Below are 23,439 nucleotides of genomic sequence, written 5' to 3' on the forward strand. Positions count from 1 at the left end.
ACCCAAACTGCGTCCTTTGCTCATAAAACGGAATGACCACTTCCAACCCCCAGAGGGGAGTATTGGCAGGTGATGTTTTAAGTCATTTCCTGGAGAGTTATTGGCACACGTGTTGCAACGAGAGATCACGACACGATCCCTCTTGGTGGGAAGGGGATAGTATGGGGAAGAACAAAGTTGACCTCCTCTCTAGGGCAAAAGGGGATGAAAGAGATAGAATAAGGACGACAACGAGGCGAATCTAGACAAGAGGCAGGAAATGAGGTGCAGTAAATGATGTTATAAGGAGACTGCACTGAGCAGGGGTGGGTACGGACCCATTGAACTCAAATGACAACTCAGTTAACGCTGATAGAACATATACAACACGCAAGAAACCACCCTGGAATACTCAGGGGGACTCCCAGGGAGGGAAGACGTGGTCCTTGCCCCTAAGACGCTGAGAAGAAACAGGGAAGAAAGTCACTTTCACGAATCATTTTAGTACAAAGCGATCTCTGGTCCATGCTCGTTTAAATACGCAAAATACGTGCATGAAAATAAGACGTATATGTATGTATATGATTTTTAAGTGGTATATGCGTGCACAAAAAATCATACATGTTATTTTTAAGTAGTATTAAATATCCGGCTTTGCACTTTCTCCTCCTTACCCGGAAACCATGAAATTGTTTCAGACCAGTGCGTCGCACAGAAAGAGACCCAACACAAGAAAATCAATGGCGCCCTTGAAAAGCCGTTGGTGTGTGAGTCTGTAGGGTGGTACCACGTCCGGGCCCATTTCTCACAGCGATGCTGTGAAATTGGCCACATAAGATGACAAAAATCTGTGAGAAGGTCCCAGATGCTTCCACTGTTATAACCCCCATCCCCACCCCCCCCACCCCCCTCACCCACCCCCCGGCAAGCCATGGGTCCTGCTGGGTCCCAGACTCACTGACTGCCCAGCCTTCTGTTTGGAAGAACCGCCGAACAGCTGCCTTTCATGCTTTGTGGGGATGAAAAGCACATTCCTGTCGCTGCCTATTTCTGATTACAGGCCTCTCATCAGTCAGCCTGGGCAACACGAGTGCTCGGCCTGGGCAACACAAGTGCTCGGAGTCAATTCTCTCAATTGCTGATGTGGACAAGATGGCTTGGTCTTGCGCCCAGGTTCTTGGATCTCTGGCTCTTGTTCCCGAAAACATCTGTCTTCTAGGTGACACTGACGGGAGAAATGAACTGTCCTCCACGTGCTGAAGCTGTCTATTTTGTCAAAACAGCAAACACAGCTCAAGACGCTGGGGGCTTATCTTTTAACCTCCGCTGGTGTGTCTGGTTTTAACATAACTGACCCGGGGCTCCAGGCCCCAGGCAAATGGACACATGTATTCCCGAGACAGTGTTTGTCCTCAAGTGTCAATATTGGCAAAGGGAGCGGGGGTGGGGGGGGGCGGGGATCAATGGAAGTCTAGCTAGTCAAATTAGTCTTTGGAGGGAAGAGAATCAAAGACCATGTCAACACTGGTTTGACTGATTTTAAACCTCTTAGACAAGTCAATTCAGTGTAAAAGGGTTGAAGCCGTCGGACATGGCAACTCATACGTACCAAGTACCTCCTGAGACGTATGGTAAGGGGTGAAACACAGATCGGTCTTAGAGGCCCACCCAGAGCCTGTGTGAGACCATCATTCATGCTGTTGTACAACATGAAAAGAGAAAGCTACAGACTGGCTGTCCTGTTTGGAACTACTTGTGTCCCAGAGGTCCTAGGTGACATGTGCATCATTCTAGGGAAACAGCACAAGTCCCAAGAATAGCAAACAGTGCTTAGCATGGTGCCCAATGGTTTCTATTTTCATGGGAGTTATTCTCCAATCAATGCTAACTTGCTAATTGGATGGATAAATTCTGTTGGCACTCATGAAGTCATGACCAAACGCTCCGTGGGGTATTTGTTGCTCTCTTTTAACTCTTCCGCTCCTGCCTTTTGTTTTGAAATTTATTGGATAAGTAACCAAGGTGGTCTCTTTATAATTACAACACTTGTATACCATGAATAATACCTTCACAGAACCCCTAGGGTTGTATAACTCCAAGTGGCACTCTTCTTTTTTTTTTTTTTTAATGTTTATTTATTTTTGAAAGAGAGGGAGAGAAAGTGGGGGAGGGGCAGAGAGAGAGGGAGACACAGAATCTGAAGCAGGCTCCAGGCTCCGAGCTGTCAGTCCAGAGCCCAACACGGGGCTCGAACCCAAGTTGCACTCTTCTTAAGATTAAGACACTGGCTTGGGGAAATACAAGAGAAAACACACTTTGCCATGGATGGTTGCCATAGTTTCTAAATGCAATAGTAGCATCTTAGAGACTGTCCAGGGTGAGTCACCATGATAAAGAACCCTGTTTGAAAAGCAACTGATTTAGGGGGGCACCTGGGTGGCTCAGTCGGTTAAGCATCCGACTTTGGTTCAGGTCATGATCTCACGGTTCATGAGTTCAAGCCCTGCATCAGGCTCTGTGCTGACAGCTCAGAGCCTGGAGCCTGCTTCAGATTCTGTGATTCTGTGTCTCCCTCCGTCTCTGCCCCTTTGCCACTCATACATGTGTTCGTTCTCTCTCTCTCTCTCTCAAAAATAATTAAGCGTTAAAAAAAAAAAAAGAAGAAGAAAAGCAACTGATGTAAGGAACAACTGGAAGTATTGAGTCTGCTTATCCCAGGGAAGTGATGACATGATGGCCCTCTCTAGTTGAAGGATGACTAAGAGAAGGAGGAGGAGTTAAAATGACACCATATTATTCTAGGCAGTAAAACTAGGAAACAGATTCTATTCAAACTCCGGTAGAGAATTTTCAGCAGGTTGGACTGTTCACAAAGAAAAGGTCGTGTTCCCTTGGAATGCAGAGAGCTCCCCATCACTGGATATATTAAAGTTCAAACAAGACCAAGCACGAAGGGGTATTGTTGGATGGAGGGGTGCACTGTGTTGCCTCAAATGTGCTCCGACCACGTATGGTCATTTGATTCTGTGAAGAGAAGGGAAGCTCACAAACACGCAAGCTTCTCCTCCATGAGGACTTCAGATTCCCCAGAATTTGTCCAGGATCCGTGGAATTGCAATACTTGGAGACTTCCCATGAAGTTATCTTTTGCCGATGACTCCTTTAGGCCGGGAGATGGACGCTAGGTGAACTCACACAAGAAATTAGAATTGTCTACCTTTCATGCTATTTGAAGTCAAACCTCTGAAGCCTTCTTTCTTCCCCGTGTTTCCCCACTCTCTTTATTTAAAAGAATTGTGTCATGAGCTCTCTTCCTCAGAAATTACCCCCTGTCACGACTGCTCAGGAAGGTTTTGCTAACTGGCAAGCAAATCTTCCAGAGAAAATGGATGATGGGCAGTTCTAAAGAGGAACATGGAGACTTTTTATCTCAGCTTTGCAATGATGGCAGCTTCTAGTCAAGATCCGCCGACAGCCATTGACGTCGCCTGTAATGTCTTCCCAAGATGAGAGGCTACCCTCTCAAAGGGAATCCTCTGAACGCGGGCTCCATGGCACCCCAGTGCCACTTCAAAGAGTTGATTTGCCTGATGGAGAGAGATTCCCGCCAGATTAAGGCTTCAGTCATTGTTAATAGATGACTTCAAGAACTACCAGTCTGTTTTGCAAGATTAACAGTCAGGTTGGTTACTGGAAGCCACTTTCAGAGGAATGAATAGTATGGCATTCTGAGCAGCCAAGGCTGAGGCCCCCTGTAGAGGACAAGAGTCTGTAGTCAGTTTAATTTGAGAGGGGACTGATTTTCATCATGGTGAAATGAAGCACAAGGGAGTTCAAAAGAGATTTCGGTGCCAGTCTCCAAAGATACACACTGAGACGGAGTCAAATGTCATGCTTTCAGGACACTGTGTCCTCATGGCATCGAAGCCGAATGGGAAGCCAGGGATCACGTCATTCCAAACTCTTCAGCATGACTGGTTTTTGCCTTTTATCCTTGGAGACACAGCCATAAAACTGACTCGGATCCTTCAATTAGGCGACGGGAGATCGAGGACTCCTTGGTCCTTCACTCCAACCTCTGAGCAACATTTTATCCCATTAGGATTGTCACACATTTCAATCCATTCCGTACCAGATTCCATCCTATCGGAGATCATTCGTAGAGTAAAACTCTTTGTGGAAAGAGGAAGAGGACGTCCTCCCTCCAACACTCCTTACCTCGCTTTTGTGGCCCCTGCCACTCTCCCCACCCCATTCCAGCCCCCGCAGCAACCACTTCCAACTCTTGGTTCTTGCCTCTGACATTTGCCTCCGTGGTGATAAATACCTAGAAGCAGATATATCAGCACATTGTCAATTACAGCCATTATCCGTCACTGTTCTGTTATGGTGAATGAAAATTTGGCTCCTCTCACAGACTACTGCTTTCCTCCCCTGCATTTTCCCAAGAGTTACCATAATTTTTAACAATAGTCAATGATGTCAACACTGACCGTGAACACATAGTTCACCGTTAAGCCAAGGTGTATGCCATTATTATGTTTTCTCTCAAAAAAAATCTCTCTCCGTTTCTTCGTATGGCATATCACAATAACTAAGGACCACTTCCGTGGGAGAAGAAACCACTGATTGTATCCTTTATTTCATTTTCGGGAATGACACCAAATAAGGATATAACCTGGAAATGTATTTTTCATTGTTGCTGAACTCTAGAATGCAAGTATAAGTTGAATAGTATATGTGGCACAGATTAATTGGGTAAAACAAAACCTGATGGCATCGAATGCTGGATTAGACACAAAACCTGAAGGTTTATCCCTAATCCGCACATGCAGGGGTGGTGGATGGAAGCAATGGTCCGCCTGACTTCAGCCAGCTCTCTCCTCCACAGCCTCCCTCCCTTCTGGCATAGGCCAAGCCTATGGCTCAGTGGAGCTTTTGAATACATCACCACCACCACCATCATCATTGTCGTCATCATCATCGTCATCCTCATCGTCATCCTCATCACCATCATGGTCTGTCTACACAGTCAATTTAATTTGACAAGCACCGATTCAGCTGTGCCAGACCCTGGCTGGGAACACAAAGACAAAACTATAGAACAGCTTTGTGATTAAATGGCTATCATGTACGAGAAAATGCCATGATAGAAAGGACAAAGTATGAGGAGGTACAGAGAAGGGAATATTGGATTAGGAACAGTGGGGGTCAGTGATAGATACTGAGAGTCATCAAATACGGGGGCATTTGGAAGAACCATTTCTTAGGGCTAAAAAAAGAATGTAGTGAGGCCAGTGAAAGCGTATCTTTCCATTCAAGCTTTTCAATTTGTACTCATTCTATGCATTATTCAGGATTCTTTTGGGGGCTAATGGCAGAAAACGAACCCAAGTGGGTATGAGCTAAGGAAATGAATCAATTGATTGCCATCTCAAAAACTGCCGGGTACAGATTTCAGGCATAACTGGGTCCAAAGGCTCATTAGGGCTTGGTCTCTCTTTGTTTCTTAGCTCTTCCCTCTTTTTGTTGACTTTATTCAGGGATATCCTTCACATGTGGTGGTAAGGAGATCACCAGTATCTTCAGGTTTGTAACCTATGTTCTCAGTGACCTTAGTAGAAAGGGTACCTCTTCCCCCACAATCACACAAAGGTTCTGGAATTATTTATTTATTTATTTATTTTTTTGGTTGGTTGGTTTGGTTTAAACGTCCACCATGCTTGTGTGAATCACTCTGGCCAGGGAGACAGACACCTCCGATTGGCAGGTCTAGCTCATGTGTCCACCCAAACCACATAGACGGGGGGTTGGGGAGGATTATTCCTTAAGGAAAATTAAACTGTGGTTACAGGAAGAATGAGGGATGGATGGCAGGCAAACCAACAGATGTCCGTGGTTCCTTTCCTGTCCTGATTCGACTAGAAATTTCCCTCTTTTTCTGAGACCCTTAGGACAGGATTGACAAATTTAATAAATACAGGCCACCCAGGAAAATTTGAATTTCTGATAAAGAAATTTTTGTTGTTGTTGTTGTAAGTGTGTTCCATGATGGTTATTTAACTGAAATTTAAATTTAGCTGGGTATCTTGTATTTTATCTGGGAACCTGACCTTAGTGCCTCTCAGAAAAAACAAAACCGTTGAAAACACCAAAGCATAAGAAGTTTTTAACAGATTGAAATACTCCCTGAATGTGAGTTTGTTGTTGTTACTGATACCCAAGTTTTGAGACCTTAATTAAAGCAGTGGTCATCAATTTTGCCTGCACACTGGAATCTCTCAAGCACCATTATAAATACTAATGACTGGATCAGAGTATCTGAGGTAAGGGCTTAGAATTTTTCAAGGCTCCCTAGAAGATTTCTGTATATGGCCAGGATTGAAAAGCATGGAGCAAAACCATTAATTCTTCGAAGGAAATTTCTTAATTAGAAAACAGAGGAAGAACAGTCTAGAAGGTTCCCCCAGTCTGTTTAAGCATGCACCACTAGCCAGTCATCCATGCCGCCTTCTACAAAATGATTTCTGGTTCACAGAGCACACTGACAAATTTGATAAAAAGTCACCCTTGGAATGATTTGTCCAATGCATGCCGGCAAATGCAGCATGAGTGTAATTTTTGCAAAAGAATGCCAACAGCGGAGCCTTCTTGCAAAGACAAAGAATGTGAGAAAGATGGTTAAATTGTTATTTAGGTTAGATTTAATATAAGGAATCTTTGATTTCCTGTAAGTGTTAGCTATGTAGTTTCAATACTTTCTTCTTTTTTTTAATGTTTATTTATTTTTAAGAGAAAGGGAGCATGAGGGGGAGAGGGACAGAGAGAGAGGGAGACACAGAATCGGAAGCAGGCTCCAGGCTCTGAGCTGTCAGCACAGAGCCCGAGATGGGGCTCGAACTCACGAACCATGAGATCATGACCCGAGCCGAAGTCAGACGTTCAACCGACTGAGCCACCCAGGCACCCCCAGTTTCAATACTTCCTGTTGAGCCTTTTCAACATGGGAGATTTGCAAGTTAACTGAGGATTGTGTTTCAAACGGGTCTTAGTAAAAGGTCATTTGACATCAGAATAGCCAGGTTTCAAGATGGTTACTTGTTTGCCCTCTGTGTGCCTTCCTCTTTCCTCTGCTCTCTGTGTCTTACATCACGTTGGATTTTGTGACTGTGGCTTTGGCTTTAATCAACTACATTTACATAGATGGATATATATTTTCTCCAATTACTCCAATTACACACAGTGGATCCCAGAACTTAGTCCAGAGATGAGTTGTATCAACGTCACCTGGAAAGCTTAATAAACACCCCCCCCACACACACACACACACACAAACAACAGGCCAGGTATCTGAAGGTGTTTTTCCTGGATGGACCGTTTGGCTCCTTTGCTCTTAAGATCTCCCGTTTGACGTACACATTCTGCTGGACAGGGCAGCCTGGAGACCATGTGAAGGGAGACTTGATGTGTTACAGAGCCCTAGAATCAATCACAGAAACCCGTCCTCTTCAGATGCTTATGCAGTGTCCCTTACTATCGGTGAAGTCAGGAGTCCCTGACTTCCGAAGAGATGATGAGACTGTATCTCCCTGGAGACTTGAACTCTTTGGGTAAGAGACAACACTTCTGGCAGTGTCAAATCTAAGCTCCACCAGTGGCTCAGTTCCCTTTGAGATCTATAGTGTCTTACCAGTGATTCACCTGCAACAGTAAGGCACATTCACGTATAAAGAGCAAATTAAAGTGAGGGAATACACAAGACTGCAGGAGAAAACTTTGATCTATCAACCGAGCTTCCAACGTCCCTCTGTATAAACGCTGGCTTAGTAAACAGAATGGTGTGAGGTTGGGATATTTCCAGAATGGAAATAAAAAATTCTTCCAAACTCTTCAAAGAGTTAATGATCTCCGCCACTGGGGCTTTCTGCATGATTGGGTACGCTGTTAAGCGTAGTTCTGTTTCAGTATAGTAATAGTTTCATAATATGCTTCCAGCTGCTTGCTACCCCAAGTGGCTTGGGGTTATTGGTTATTATTTGGTTATTCAAAACAAATCTTTGGTAAATATGATATATTTTTTTTCCTCACATTCCTCATTTCTTCCTGCCGGTGTCTCATGCTATGAGGCCACGAGGTCCTGTTTTCTTCCCGTCTCTCATTGCCATGCTAAACAAAGGATAAAGACATACTGTTGTGTGTGAGAGAGGCAGGCCACAGAGACGTTCTCTAATCCAACAGTGGAGGCATTCCATGCGTGTGGAGGAATCCAGTGGCTCAAGGGTCGATGATCAGCCCTTCAGCTGTTAACATTGAGGTCATTGTTTCCAATTTCTGCCTCGGATAGTAGCAACCTGGAAGCCGGTCCCTCTCATCAGTAGTCAATGAGAATGATTTACTGGTGCCGTTACACTTCCCAGGGGAACAATTCTCATGGCTTGGTTGGCCATCAAGATTTATCTTGTAGACATCGCCTAGTTAGGGTCTCTGAGCCCAGCCGACTGGTGGAAACTCAAGTAATTTTTCTGCCATTCAGATCACAAAATTGCAGCTCCAAGGAATGATACAGATGATCTTGTCCCGTGGTTTTTGCTCTGGGCTTCAGGGAGATCTTGGGTCAGTGGAATTGCTTCATGCTAAGGCAGAGTGAGGGGTCGGAGAGTAAATAGGGGACTCTTTGCATCTTCTTCCTGCTTCAGACAGAACCACTGTGTCTTTTAGATGTAGGTTTCGTATAAGATTTTGTGTAATCCAACGGAGGGCATTCATTTGGGGTTTTGGCCTGGGCATCATATCTTATCCTGCTCCAGTAGCCGCCCAACTTCCCTTCGAGGAATTACCTCTCCCCCCCCAAGGGGTGGTTTTGGTGTCTCTTCTGCAGTGGAAGATAGAAGGGGTCTCTGGATTTCCTTCTCCCAGCTCTCCCTGTTTGCTGGCCCAATGCTACCAGTGAAAAGCCCGCCTACCCCTAAGCATCGCCAATCACACAGTGGAACTTTGGACAGTGAATGAGGAAGGCAGAGGCAAACAAAATGGCTGGGATTCATCCATGCCAGCACCGTTGCCCAATGTTTGTTCTTATTATGGGTCTGCTTCTACAATGGCTGCTGCCAAGCTCCTTCGAGTGCTTTTAGTTCCTTATCATTTCCGCTTTCAAATCAATTCCATGGCGTCTGATACCTTCCTGTTAATTGCTTTATTTTTCCTTGCCATCAAAACACCCTAACTTATACAACACCCCTTATTTTGGAAGGACACATTGAGGGCAAGCCAGGGCATGTACCCTGCCCAGAAGGTCCCTTGCACTAACTCAGAACTAAAGACTAGAACTCAGCCCCAGCCTCCTGGTTGAGCTCTTCCTCCTGCCCAAGAGTAAAACTTTCAACTGCCTATGGTGGCCAGACAGCCAGCATAAATGAGTCCTAACTTCTACTTTTCCATAAATGACATGGTCTTCTCAACCCTCTATTTTTTATGCTTTTCATGGGGAATGGGGCACAGAAAAAAATATTTCTTTTCTATAGGAAAAATGTAGTGGGGAGACAATAATAATTGGCAACTGGCACTTTGCTCCAGTGTTAGGTAGACAATAGGGAGTAGTGGGGATTGTGGGAAAGTAGGAAATACTTTCCATCTAAAAGTAGTGGGTCACCATTCAGGTCTAGCTTATTATTGCTCTGGAATAGTTTGGTCCTTGTGTTGCCAGAAATACTTAATTTTTTAAAGATAAGCTGGATATCTGAATTTTTAAATGCAAAATGTTCTGATCTTGTTTGTGATGGCTCAAATTGTTCAAAACAACTATAAATGCCAAGCAACATGTCTCTGCGTTGGATTTAACCCATGAACCATGGCACTCCTTATTCCATTCTTATTCCACTCTTCCTTATCTCCAGCCCATTACTCCTTTTTTCCCCCCATAAATATGTATATCATCCATACGTGAAGATGTGGATAACTCCTTTTCATCCTGGAAAAGTTTGTTCTGGGAACAAACGCATTTTGAGTCTTTAGATGCTCTCTGACAGAAGGAAACACGCAAGCTTCATTCATATTCAATCTGGCTGTCCTTATATTCTCAGCTAAAGTTCAGGGTGAAGGAAAAGGTTTAATTAGAGGCTTCATTAATTAGAGTGTTTAGTTTTCCTGTAGGAATGAAATGAGTATCTGTGGAGCAATTCTGTCACATAGATCGTTACCTAGAAAGGTCAGACATGAAGAGATATTGATTTCAGGTATTAAGGATGATTACACTGCAGCACTGTGCAGAAAAAGTCATCGCGATGTATGTTTCCAGATCTATGAACAAATGGAAGAACATGTGTGGCCATATTTTTAAATGATACAGAATAACGAGCTTTAAAAGTAGCTGGTTTATAATGAGCCATGATGAAGATTGGACACCGTGTTTTCAGGACTATGAAACACGCTGTAGGGAGCTCCCACAGCAAAAGTCTAGACCAGGGGTTGGCAAACTACAGCTTGTGGGACAAACGTGGCCCATTGCTGGTTTTCGTAAATAACGTTTTATTGGACCGCAGCCACGACAATTTGTTTTGTGCTACAATGGCAGAGCAGAGTACTTGGAGCAGACTGTATAGTTTGCAAAGTCTAAAATCCTTACTATCCGGTCTTTCAGAGAAAAAGTTTGCCAATCCCTGTTCTAGACCTCTGAGAGTTTTGAGTCCTGTGTTAGAGATGAAAAATTAAAGACGGATCCCAAGAGTCAGTATAGCCTCGATTAAAGTATAAGAGTAGAGACCAAAAGTGGTAGAATTCAAGATTTATTTTGAAGGTTCGCTCAAAAGGAACCGCTGGTGGATTGGATGAAGGGTATGGGAGAAGGTGAAGGCATTGGGGCGGGGGGGAGGGTAAAAAGAGGCAGGAGAAGTGAGGGAAGGGTTGTGGAGCAGAGCAGGACTCCTCGGTTTCTTAGAAGCTTGGAGAACCCCTGACGTGCTCCATTTTGAATTGCACCCACGTGCATAATGTCTTGCTTTTATTTTTTTTAATGTTTATTTACTTATTCTGAGAAAGAGAGAGAGAGAGAGCATGTGCACGAGCAGGGGAGGGGCAGGGAGAGAGAACCCAAAGCAGACTCCACGCTCAGCACACAGAGCCCATTGCGGGGCTCGATCCCGCAACAGTGAGATCATGATCTGAGCTGATGTCCAGAGTCAGATGCTTAACTGACTGAGCCACCCAGGCACTCCAATAGTGCTTTGCTTTTAGATGAGAATTACATCTGAGCTGATGTGTCTCTGGGAGGGGGAGAGGTCAAGATCAGTGAGTGTGGATAGTTCAAGTGTGGAGGCCTCGTTTTAGGGGGAAATGCAAAAAATATACAGCTACTGGGGGATGTCCTTCAACGTAGGCTTCCTACCTCTCCTTCCTTCTCCCTGTGAGTTGGAATAGATATTTAACGATTTGCTTTTAATGTTGAACCGTGAGATGATCTTGAGAAGAAGCCATAAATGGTAGAGAAGCAAGAATAAAAGAAGCCAGTGACTAATATAATAGAACATCATCCAGCCATGGGCACTCTAGTCCCAGATTTCCACCTTCCTCAAAGCAGTGCTACATTGATTTGCAGTCATAGCTGGACTAATTTTAATTAATATAGTATATACTCTGGAAAGTTGTCAATTCTGATTATTTCAACCTGTTGCTAAAAATGAGCATTTAAGGGCTTTATCCCAAGTTACCAAACTTGTGGACTCCCTGGCCATTGGAAGATCATTTCTTTCATTCCTGATATTGGTAATGTATCTGTTCTCTCTTTTTTCTTTATTGGTTTTCATAGAAATACATTGATTTTATTGATCTTTTCAAATAAGCAGCATTTGATTCTATTCTTATCTATTGTTATTCTTTCTGTTTTCAATTAGTTCCTTCAGCTTATATTACATCTATTTTGCTCTGTTTTTCTAGTCTCTTAAGGAGGAAGTTTTCATGATAGATTTGAAACTTTTCTTTTTCAGCATGTACATTTAATTCTATAATTTTCCTCTACACACTGCTTTAGCTACAACCTGTAGTTTCTGACTTTTGTATTTTCACATTATTTATTTTTTTATTTTCTTTTAGATAGAGAGAGAGCAATTTGGGGGAGAAGGGCAGAAGGAGAGAGGGGGAGAGAGGGAGAGAGGGAGAGAGAGAGAGAGAGAGAGAGAGAGAGAGAGAGAGAGAGAATCTTAAGCAGGCTCCACACTCAACATGGAGGCTGACATGGGCTCAATCTCATGACTCTAGGATCATGACCTGAGCTGAAATCAAGAGTTGGATGCTCAAATGACTAAGCCACTCAGGTGCCCCTCACATCGTTTATTTTAAAATGTTTTCTAATTTTCCTTAAAACTTCCTCTTTGACACATTGCTTATTTAGAGGTATGTTGTTTAATTTCCAAGTGTTTGGAGGTTTTTCTTTTCTATTTCTGTTATTGATTTCTATGTCAGTTCTGTTATGAGCAGAAAACATACTTTGTATGATTTCAGTTCTGTTTCATTTGTTATGGTTTGTTTTATGAAGTCAGATATGTTCTATCTTGGAGAATGTTACGTGTGCACTTAAAAAGAATATATATTCTGGGGCGCTTGGGTTACTCAGTTGGTTAAGTATCTGACTTTGGCTTAGGTCATGATTTCACGGTCCGTGAGTTCGAGCCCCATGTCCGGTTCTGTGCTGTCGGTTCAGAGCCTGGAGCTTGCATCGGATTCTGTGTCTCTCCCTCCCTCTACCCCTCCCCCACTCACGCTCTGTCTCTCCCTGTCTCTCAAAAAATGAATAAACGTTAAAAAAAAAGAATAAAAAAAAAGAATGTGTATTCGGCTGTTGTTGAGTGGAAAGCTTTACAAATGTCAATTAGATCCAGTCAGTTGATGGAATTATTTAGTTCTTTTATATTCTTGCTGAATTTTTTAATTTACCAGTTCTATCAATTACTTAGTGCTGAACTCTTCAGCTACATTGCAGATTTGTCTGTTTTTTCCTTTTCGTTCTGTCAATTTTTGCTTTATGTATTTTGAATCTCTGTTGTTACATGCATGTATGTTTAGAACTCTTGTGTCTTTTGATGAACTGGTCCTTTCGTTGTTATGTAATATCATTCCTTATCCTTGGTAATTTTCTTTGTGCTGAAGTTTATATAGACCAATATAGCCACTACAGATTTCTTTTGTTTACTGTTTGTATAGTATACCTTTTTCTAGATGTTTGCTTTTTCCTTGCCTATATTACTATATTTATATTGAGTCCTTTAGACTGCATGATCTAATCCCGTGTTTAGTTTATTTGATATTTTTTTGTCTTTTAATCAATGTGTTTCATGCATTTATATGTAAAGAAAAATATTAGTACATTAGGATTTTGTTCTACATTTTAATTATCTTTTCTGCTTGTTCCTTTTTTTCCCATTCCTTTGTTCCCCTTTCCTGATTTATTATGTGTTACTGGAATGTTTTTGTATTCCATTTTAATTTATGTACTATGTTTTTCACTACATCTCTTGGTATAATTTTTGAGTAGATACTGTCATGATTAAAATATCCATATATATTTTTCCACAGTCTACTTAGAGTATATATTTTACCATTTCTCTTTTTTAATGTTTATTTATTTTGAAGAGAGAGGGAGAGTAGGGAAGGGACAGAGAGAGAGGGAGACAGAGGATCCAAAGCAGGTTCCATGCTGACAGCAGAGAGCCCGATGTGGGGCTTGAACCCATGAACCGTGAGATCATGACCTGAGCCAAAGTCTGACGCTTAACAAACTGAACCACCCAGGCGCCCCCATATTTTACCATTTCAAATGGAATGTATCAATCTTATCACCATTGAGGTCCCATGATACGCTTCCCTTCATCTTGCAAATGTTGTGTGTTACATCTACAGTCATTGAAAAGCCACCATCAGAGAGTGTGTATAATTTTTAGTTTCAGGCATCAAGTATATTTTTAAAAACTTAAAGGATAGACCATTATGTTTATGCAGATACTTACCATTTATGTTGTTCTTCCTTTATGTCTTTCAAATAACACCAGGTCATTGCGTGGGTAGTGCCAACACCTTATAACAAAAATATTCCTGATTCATCCCTCCGGCCCCTTGTATTTTTGCTGTCGTTTATTTTTCTTGTACATAAGTGTACGTATAATATATATGCATAGATAATCCATACATTGTTGTGATTATTACTAAAAAAACCCGTTATCCGTTACATCGATGAAGAATAGAAAAATATGTGTTTTATTTTACCTTTATTCATTCATTCCCTGATGGTCTTCCTTCTTTTACATAGATCCAAATTTCTGGTCTATGTTATTTTCCTTCTGTCTGAAGAACTTCTAACATGTTTTGCAAGGCAGACCTACTGGCTGATGTTCTGACCAGGCTTCTGTAGATTGTGGGTTTGTTTGTTGTTGTTTTTTTTTAACTTTTTAATGTTTATTAATTTTTTAAATGAAAAAAAAATTTTTTAATGTTTATTTATTTTTGACAGAGAGAGAGGCAGAACATGAGTGGGGGAGGGGCAGAGAGAGAGGGAGACACCAGAATCCAAAACAGGATCCGGGCTCCAAGCTGTCCGCACAGAGCCCGACGCGGGGCTTGAACTCACAGACAGTGAGATCATGACCTGAGCCAAAGTCGGATGCTCAACCGACTGAGCCACCCAGGGGTCCCAGAAATGAATTTAAAGAGAATAGAAAAATGGCGGGGGGGGGGGCGGGGAGGGGACACCTGGGTGTTTCAGTCGTGAAACATCTGACTCTGGCTCAGGTCATGATCTCATGGTTCGTGAATTTGTGAATTCAAGTCCCGCTTGTGGGTGAGCCCTGCTTCTCTCTCTCACCCCTTCCTCCCTCTCTCTCTCCCTCTGCCCCTCCTGGGATTCTCTCTCTCTCTGCCCCTCGCTCACTTGCTCCTTCTCTCTTTCTCTCTCTCTCAAAAAAAAAAAAAAAAAAGAATAGAAAAATGGAAGATTTCCCATCTCTTGAGTGTTCAGATACTTCATTTCTGCTCCTTGGTACTTGATTTCCGCTCCTTGATACAGACCTAGGGGGCTTCTCCTGAAGACGCCTGTCTTCACTGATCCACACTGGCTTCAGGTTTCCTTGATTCCACGTTGAAGGATCCCAGAAGAAAAAACAAAACGGAAATACACCAGTCCACATTCTAGTCTTTTCCCATTTTCCTGCGACTTAATTCCCCGAGTCCCTGACTAGCTACTCCCTGCTCTCTTTATCCAGATTTTATAGATGCTCTCAGGGAGAAAGTCAGGGTGGAGGGTATTTATCTCAGCTTCTCTGAAACCGGAAACACCCCTAGATTTTCATCACTAGCAAGCCCCTTCCCTCCACCAGTAGGATACTCTAAGTCCAGCATAATTTGGGACTCGTTTTACCTGCAATAAACTATCAGATGCAAGGATACAATAGGCTGGGCAAAGTCTAGCCTGAGCAATAGGAAAATTTAAGAAATAAGGCAAACAGCTGTGCTGAACTTCTCATAGCAAACTGTTACATTTGGGCTGTAGGAAAAACAGCGATTATTCTCCACATACAAAGTAGATATATATATATATATATATATATATATATATATAAGTAGTAAGTTTTGAGCATTTTTTTAGGGAGTAACTCATTCTCCTCCCATTTTGTACTTAGAATGCATTATTTAGAACAGTCTCAATATCCATTTTAACCATACTTTACCTACATAAAGTTGTTAGGTATCTGATATCTTTGTTGGTTCAAGTTGGGGAATGCATCGCATCGTGATTTCATTCAAGTTTCAGTCCTTTTAGGAATAAGCCTTAATTCTTTTTTTTTTTTTTTTTACGTTTATTTATTATTGAGAGGCAGAACATGAGCAGGGGAACAGGGGGGAGAAAGAGGGAGAGGGAGACACAGAATCGGGAGCAGGCTCCAGGCTCTGAGCTGTCAGCACAGAGCCCGACGCGGGGCCCGAACTCACGAACCGCCAGATCATGACCTAAGCCAAAGTTGGACGCTCAACCGACTGAGCCACCCAGGGACCCCAGGCAGGAAGAAGCCTTAATTCTATTGAGCCTATGCTTTTCTGCTTTACATTACTTTTTCAGACATCCAGTGTGTTCATGCTCTTCCCTATTTTAGAGACAGGAAAACAAAGGCCAAAGATCTACTAGGTTCCCACCGAAAATTCTTCAAAGCCCGGCTCTGCCTCATTATCTTATCATCTGGTCTCCTGGAGAAGAAACGTGGCAGGTGCTGAAGATTTTGGCAAGCATGCCGTATGAGAAAAAAATTCCTAAACACAGAGCTTCTAAACACAAGAATAGTTATTATTATTTTTTTATTTTAGAGAGAGCGCTCACATGGGCAAGCAGAGGAGAGGGGCACAGGGGGGTGGAGAGAGAGAGAGAGTGAGAGAGCCCTTCCCCACATTCTGCATCTAACTCTCTGGCACAACAGCCACATTAGCGCTCCTGATACAATGTAACTGCTTCTGTCCTCTTGGTTTCCTTCAACCCCTTCTGGAATCCCCTTTCGAAGACCAAAGACCAGGGTGGAGATGTAAGAAGTTAATTGCCTCTGCTTCTAATTACCTTTTTTTTTTTTCTCCAGGGCAATGGGTTAATTATCAAGACACCAACCACATGTTAGATTCCCTGAGTGAAAGACACTTTTCCTTTAACACGATCACACTGTGTTAATGATACTCATCGCTCCCAGAATACTGCTAAAATTATTGTCCCTGACCAGGTTGCTTACAGAAATATTCATCCAGGATAGAGCATTAACCACCCCCCCCGACTGCATATTAAACAAATTTTGTTTTTCAAACTGTAAAATTACTGAGCCAGAAAAAAAAAACACATTAATTAAAAATCGGAGCCAGCCCAGAACTACATTTAAAACGTTCCAGAAGTGGCAATTTAAAGAGTTAGAAAATACCACATTTCTCTATGTGCCTCCTGTACCAAATAAAACTGTTCATATTTACTCTGCAGGGCGGACCAGCTCTTTTTAAGGTTTGGTTTCTTAACAGCAGTAAAGGGAGTTTTAATCAACCCCAAATTGGCTTCAGGTCAACAAGGACAGAATTCACTTTGCCAGAAGCACTGCTCAATGACTCAAGACCCCGAAAGCATGTGTTTACGTCGCCCGCCCGGACATTCAGAGCCTGGGATAAAAATGGCAACCTCTAAATTCCAAGTTCCAATCAAGTGCTAATCATGAATACTGAGAACTCCTCAGGCAAATTCACCTTGAGGTACACAGGGAAGTGAATCTCACACCTGAGGATCAGAATCCCCTGGAGGGCTTATTAAAACACAGATGGTCGGGCGACCATCCCCAGAATTTCTGATTCACCAGGGCGAGGGTGAGGCCCCAGAATTTGCATTGCCAGCAAGTTTCCAGCTGTTGCTAAGCCTGGTGGCCCAGAACAACACCTTGGAGAATCACTGATTTAAGTTAATGAAGACAGTTAGCACCAAAGACATGGTGCGATTACTTACCCCAGGGAAAATTGCATCCTTCATCTGGAGGATGATGCTATATTTCCAGCTTTACGTTTTGCCTGCCTGTCTCCTTTTTTCCACCACGGACCTGCTATTTTGGCTGTATTATTGTTAGCATCCCATTGGTGGGGTGGGGGCTGTAAAAAACAGAAAGGTGAACTCCAGTTGCTTGAAGAAGTTATTGAATAGATTTGTGTTCAGCAAACACGAGTTACTAGCCCACAAAGGTGAGGTCCAAGTGTTGAGTGGCCTTCGGTGTTGCTTGATCAGTGGCCCAATCATGTTTTCGGGAACCACATACTTGACTTCCGTGTCTCTGCTCTGTAAGCCACAGTTTGGGTCTCATCCTAAGACTGGTTCCCTCTGTGGCTTTAGGATGGCTGGCGCAACAATCAAGCTTCCGGGTTGTTTGCTCGTGACCGCTGGGAGAGCAAGTGACTTCCCCGGGGCTCTTTTCAGAACAAAGAAAAGTCTTCCAGAAGTTTCCGGCAGGTCTCTCCTTCTGTCTTCTTGCCCAGACTTAGGGCACATGCTCATTCCAGAACCAGTCACTGGCATGGTAGATGGATTTACCTTTTGCCTAATCAGACCACTTCCTGGAACTGAGGATAGCATCGGATTCTCCTGAGACCCATGATTGTTGACGTACTGTTATGCCCAGAATTCGTGATCCCCAAAGACCACTAGGGAGCCGAGTCCGATGCAAAAGCAAAAGAGCCTTTATTCGAGCTAGCTCGAGCTCAATCCCCTACCTGCACCGACGCAGCGGTGAGATACCAGGGAGAGAGAGCGAGTTTCAAAAGCACAAAGGTTTTATAGGGGTCGAGGGGCAGTTGGTGAGGTAATGGCTGTGGCCTCAGCCGATTGGCTGGGGAAGGGTCGTGGCCTCGGCCGATTGGCTGGGGAAGGGTCGGAGTCCTGTTACGCAGGTCGCTGGGCGTGTTTTGATCAGGAAGTTTGAACGGGTGAGCGGGAGGTTACTCAAGGGGAGGAGGCACGGTCTGAGGTTTCTGTGATTTTCCCGGAAAAGGGGTCATGTCGGGGACATAGTCACTCAAGGTGGAGAACACAGAACAAGATGGAGTCGGCCGGCGTAGGCCCGCCCTTTCAGTACATAGAACTGGCATTTTCTTGGGAAGAAAGAAAGGAGAATGGGTACCAGCTAGCAATTAACAGTGTTCCTTATACTTTCTAAGCCCTTCTGAGAATGGATATTTTTAGAAAACTAGAAAGCCAACTGAAAAAAACTATTTTGTGTTTTTTCAAGGCATGAAATTTTTTCAGGGAAAGATTTTTCAGAAGTCGTTGGCCAATGGGAAAAGCAGAGGCAGCGTGGTGGGGCTAGATTTGAACCTCAGAATCTGCCGCTTATTAAGAATGAAGCCTTTGTTGGGGGGGAGGTACACCTGGGTGGCTCCATCAGTTAAGTGTCCCACTCTTGATTTCAGCTCAGGTCATGATCTCACAGTTGGTGAGATCGAGCCCCATGTTGGGCTCTTTGCCCACAGCATGGAGCCTGCTTGGGATTCTGTCTCTCTACCCCTCACTCTCTGCCCCTCGTGCGCTCTCTCTCTCTCTCTCTCTCTCAAAAATAAATAAATTAGTAAAATAATAAAATTAGCCCACATGCAATAAATGTGTGCACACACCATGATCCAGCGAGCACGGCTTCACATGCATTAGTGTGGTAATTATACCCAGCAAGGAATCCAAGTCCATTCCTTTGACCTCTTCTTCCTAGAGGAAGTTTGTTGGGGTCCAGTCGTCCGTGAATTCTTCAGTTACCTAAACATTTAAACGTTGTATCAGAGTAAGATACGGAACTTTGCCAGTTCCAAGAGATCGAGCCCCTGTTGTGGTCCAGATCCTCTGTGCCCATTTTTTTCCAGTCCTAACAACCCCGAAAACTATATATTATCCTCATTTTTTTTTTTTTAATTTTCAACGTTTTTTATTTATTTTTGGGACAGAGAGAGACAGAGCATGAACAGGGGAGGGGCAGAGAGAGAGGGAGACAGAATCGGAAACAGGCTCCAGGCTCCGAGCCATCAGCCCAGAGCCTGACGCGGGGCTCAAACTCACGGACCGCGAGATCGTGACCTGGCTGAAGTCGGACGCTTAACCGACTGCGCCACCCAGGCGCCCCTATATTATCCTCATTTTAAAGGTGAGACAACAGAAGCTGAAAGGTGAATTAAGTCTTCATTCTTTTTTTTAAATGTCTATTTACTTACATATTTTTTAAAAATTTAGTGTTTATTTTTCAGAGAGAGGGAGATCATGAGATCATGGCTTGAGACAAAACCAAGAGTCAATGCTGAACCAACTGAGCCCCCCAGGCGTCCTACATGCGGGATAACTTTAATACATTTTCTCAATGTCACCCACCAGATACTGACTGACCCTGTGTGTTCGCTATCAAGGCTCGGAAGGGCAACGTTCTCATCCTTTACATGGCGGCTGGTATGCTCACCGCCTACTCTTCTCCCCCATCCGCTCCTCCTGTGGTCCTTCTGATATCATGACCCACCTACGGGGGCTCCTTTCCACCTTCTCTCCCATCTGTCAGCCCATCTCTGCCTTAAGCCTTCCCCCTGCTGACTTTCTAAGTTAGCCCTCTTCGGAACCTTCTACGCTGCCATGTCCTTATCTTCAGCGTATTCGCTATCAAACTACCCACACACTCTCAGCTTCTAGATCAGTGTCTCCTGTAGCCTCTACAATTGCACAGGAACTTCTTGCTCCCAGGGTCCACCCTCCCTTCAGTCCTCACTGCTTCATCTTCAAAGTAAATTCACTGATCTGCATACTATTCTCAGATCTCTTACGTTTACACACCCACTGGCCCAGTACCCTCCTCTTTTCTTTCCAGGCTGGCTACCCCTCAGCATATCCCTTAGCTGTTTTTCTAAATTCCCTGAGATGAGAAACAACAGACCCACTTTTCTCTCCATATTTTGGCAATTCCAGGCTTCGTCCTCTAAAGAGAGCATGTATTTTTCCCCCCAGGGGTCATAGCCCTTCCTGCTTTTTGTGTACTTTTCCTGCCTTATCCATTATTTTCCCTAAAAAAAACTCCATCTTGGGGTGCCTGGGTGGCTCAGTCACTTACGCGTCCAACTTTGGCTCAGGTCATGAGCTCACGGTTTGTGGGTTCGAGCCCCGCGACAGGCTCTGTGCTGACAGCTCGGAGCCCGGAGCCTGCTTGGGATTCTGTGTCTCCCTCTCTCTCTGCCCCTCCCCTGCTCATTCACTGTCTCTCTCTGTCTCTCAAAAATAAATAAATGTAAAAAAATAAAAAGAAAAAGAAATCAACTCCGTCTTTATGTATGTGTAAAAATGAGGCAATTATTTGAAACTATCAAAGAGCTAGCTGTGCAGGTGATATGGGGGCTTGGCATAAATCGTGAAGGGAGTGAAGAATTAACCACCGTCTATTCAAATCTTTTACCCATTTTTTGGTTTGGTTGTCTTTTTACTGTTGAGTTGTAGGAGTTCTTTATATAAAGGTCTGATAAGACCCTTATCAGATAGGCAATTTGTAAATGTTACCTCCTATCCTGCGGGCTTTTCCCTTTCTTGATGGTATCATTTGCAACACAAAAGTTTCTAACTTCGATGTAGTCTAATTTTCCTATTTTTCCCTTCTGTTGTATATTTGCTGTTGTATCTAAAGGCACATAAATTACAAAGAGACTTAGGGGGAAAAACCCACTAGGATCGAAGTAAATAACATTAGAAAGATAAATACAACACAAGTATTTAAGAAAACGCGTAGCCAGCCACTCCTTCTTAAGTTCTGTTGTTCCCTGTGTAACTGGCTTCGTCACAGAGAACAGTGTCCCCTGGGGTAATCTTGACGAGTGGCCTCATGCAGTGCGGAAAGCAGCTTGAGTCACACGGATGCCCTGAGTCACAGGCGAGGGCTGGTCCAGCCAAACTGTGCGGAAAGAGTTGCCATGGAAACATCCAGGTCTCCACAGTGCCCAGCCTGATGTCGGAAGTCCTGACAGTGGCTTTGTGGCTGCCTCTCCTTTCCTAAGAGAGGGCCCCTGTGCTGTTGCGGGATTTCTAAACCAGCCATTTTTAGCTACTAAACAACCTTGCTTTTCAATAGCTCTCTCTGTCTCTTCTCCTGCCACCGTTAGTAGCAGCCTGGACCCATATATTTGGACCCATATTTTTCAGGAACAAAAGCACAGGCCCAACCGTATTTATTTTAGAACATTCTCCTTGTACAAGAGCGAAAACATGGGCCTTTGAGTCTTTTTGCCCCCTCTGAAACACCAGAACTCTTCAACAGCGTCCTGAATCGGATTCGAAGTTCTGTGGCGGGTCAAAAAAAAAAAAAGTGGGGGGGGAGATTATATCGGATTGTGTCCTTATTTTCTGACGAGAGGCGACAGGCAGGTTTACTTACATACAGAAGGCAAGAGTGCCTTCTCCTTGCCTCCCCCCACGCCCCTGGTAGAAGCTAGAAGGCCTTTGCCATCTGAGTCAGAATGTCTCCCCTCAGCCCCAAACCCTCCGACAACTTTCCATTGCAGAATAAATCTGTATATCTTAGCCGTGTTGACGACCCCCACCCCCATCCCCACCACATGACCTGTGTTTCTGAATCTTGCTAACTCTACTCCTTCTTACTCGCTCTGCTGTATCCACACTGGCCCCTTGCTACTTTGTGGACAGTCCAAAGCGCTCTTGCCTCAGAGCCTTTGCCCTTGCTATTCCCTCTGCCTGGAATGCTTTTCCCTTCACTTATCACTTCCTCCTGCACAAATGTCACCTTAAAAAAAATTTTTTTTAACATGTATTCACTTTTTTTTTTTTTTTTTTTGAGAGAGAGACCGAGAGAGACAGCATACAAGTCGGGGAGGGGCAGAGAGAGAGGGAGACACAGAATCGGAAGCTCGAACCCACGAGCCGCCAGATCATGACCTGAGCTGAAGTCGGATGCTTAACCGACGGAGGCACCAGGCGCCCCTGCACAGATGTCACCTTAGAGAGGCTTTCCCGAACCACCCTGTAGAAGAGTAACATTCGCATATTCTATACTCTGCTTTAATTTTGCCCATGGCACTCATCCCTGCAGGACCTAAGCTTATTTATTTGTTGCCTGTTTCCTCCCACTAGGAATATAAGCGCCACCAGGGCAAGAATGTCTGTTTATTTACGCTATATGAGTAAATTACAGCGCTGGGATTGAGAACGATGTCGCCGCAGTCCAACTACCTCGGCCTGAATCTCAGTTGAATCAGCTGGTGGACTTTGGTAAGTTAATATTTAGCTGTTTTTGTGCCTCCGTAGCCCCCTCTGTAAAACGGGGGGGGGGGCAAATCAACGATTACGCGTGCATCATGGGTTTGTCGTCATAAAAGAGGTGATAGGGGAGAAGTGTTGAGAGTAGCGACGAGTGGAGAGCAAATGTTCAGTAAATGAAGCGTAGCGTTAGCCATTGTGGATGATAATGTACACAGTTGCGTATCAATCACCTTGTGAAGCAGAAGTAGGACTGGAGAGGCACGTACATTAAGTAGTTTTTAAGAAGTTGAACAAGTGGAGGCGCCTGGGTGGCTCGGTGGGTTAGGCATCCCACTTTGGCTCAAGTCATGCTCTCGCGGTTTGTGGGTTCGAGCCCCGTGTCGGGCTCTGTGCTGACAGCTCAGAGCCTGGAGCCTGCTTCGGATTCTGTGTCTCCCTCTCTCTGCCCCTCCCCTGTTCATGCTCTGTCTCAAAAATAAATAAAAACGTTAAAAAAAAATTTTTTTTAAAAGAATATATTTAACTATAGAACTCTTTGTGTATGTTATGTCTACCAACAATCTGCAGAGATTATTTGGAAAAACACCAATGTAACAAAATCGACCCAAACCAGGTGTTGGCTGCTGCTGGGGGGTGAGTCAGACCAGTGGGGGCTGATACCTTGAGGACGGAAAGATCTGCCCAATTGGGGCAGCCAA

General features: G+C 43.9%; 1 long non-coding RNA gene across 1 annotated transcript in view; it reads left to right on the top strand.

Annotated features, from left to right (window-relative positions):
• Positions 1-23,201, top strand: part of LOC125926977 (uncharacterized) — a 142,256-nt gene extending 119,055 nt beyond the window's left edge. Inside the window, exon 6 of the long non-coding RNA XR_007459206.1 lies at positions 22,613-23,201. This is a non-coding gene — a long non-coding RNA (uncharacterized LOC125926977). The remainder of the gene's footprint in view (positions 1-22,612) is intronic.
• Positions 23,202-23,439: the final 238 nt, after the last annotated feature.

This window comes from Panthera uncia, chromosome E1, assembly GCF_023721935.1.
Source record: "Panthera uncia isolate 11264 chromosome E1, Puncia_PCG_1.0, whole genome shotgun sequence".
Lineage (NCBI taxonomy): Eukaryota > Metazoa > Chordata > Mammalia > Carnivora > Felidae > Panthera > Panthera uncia.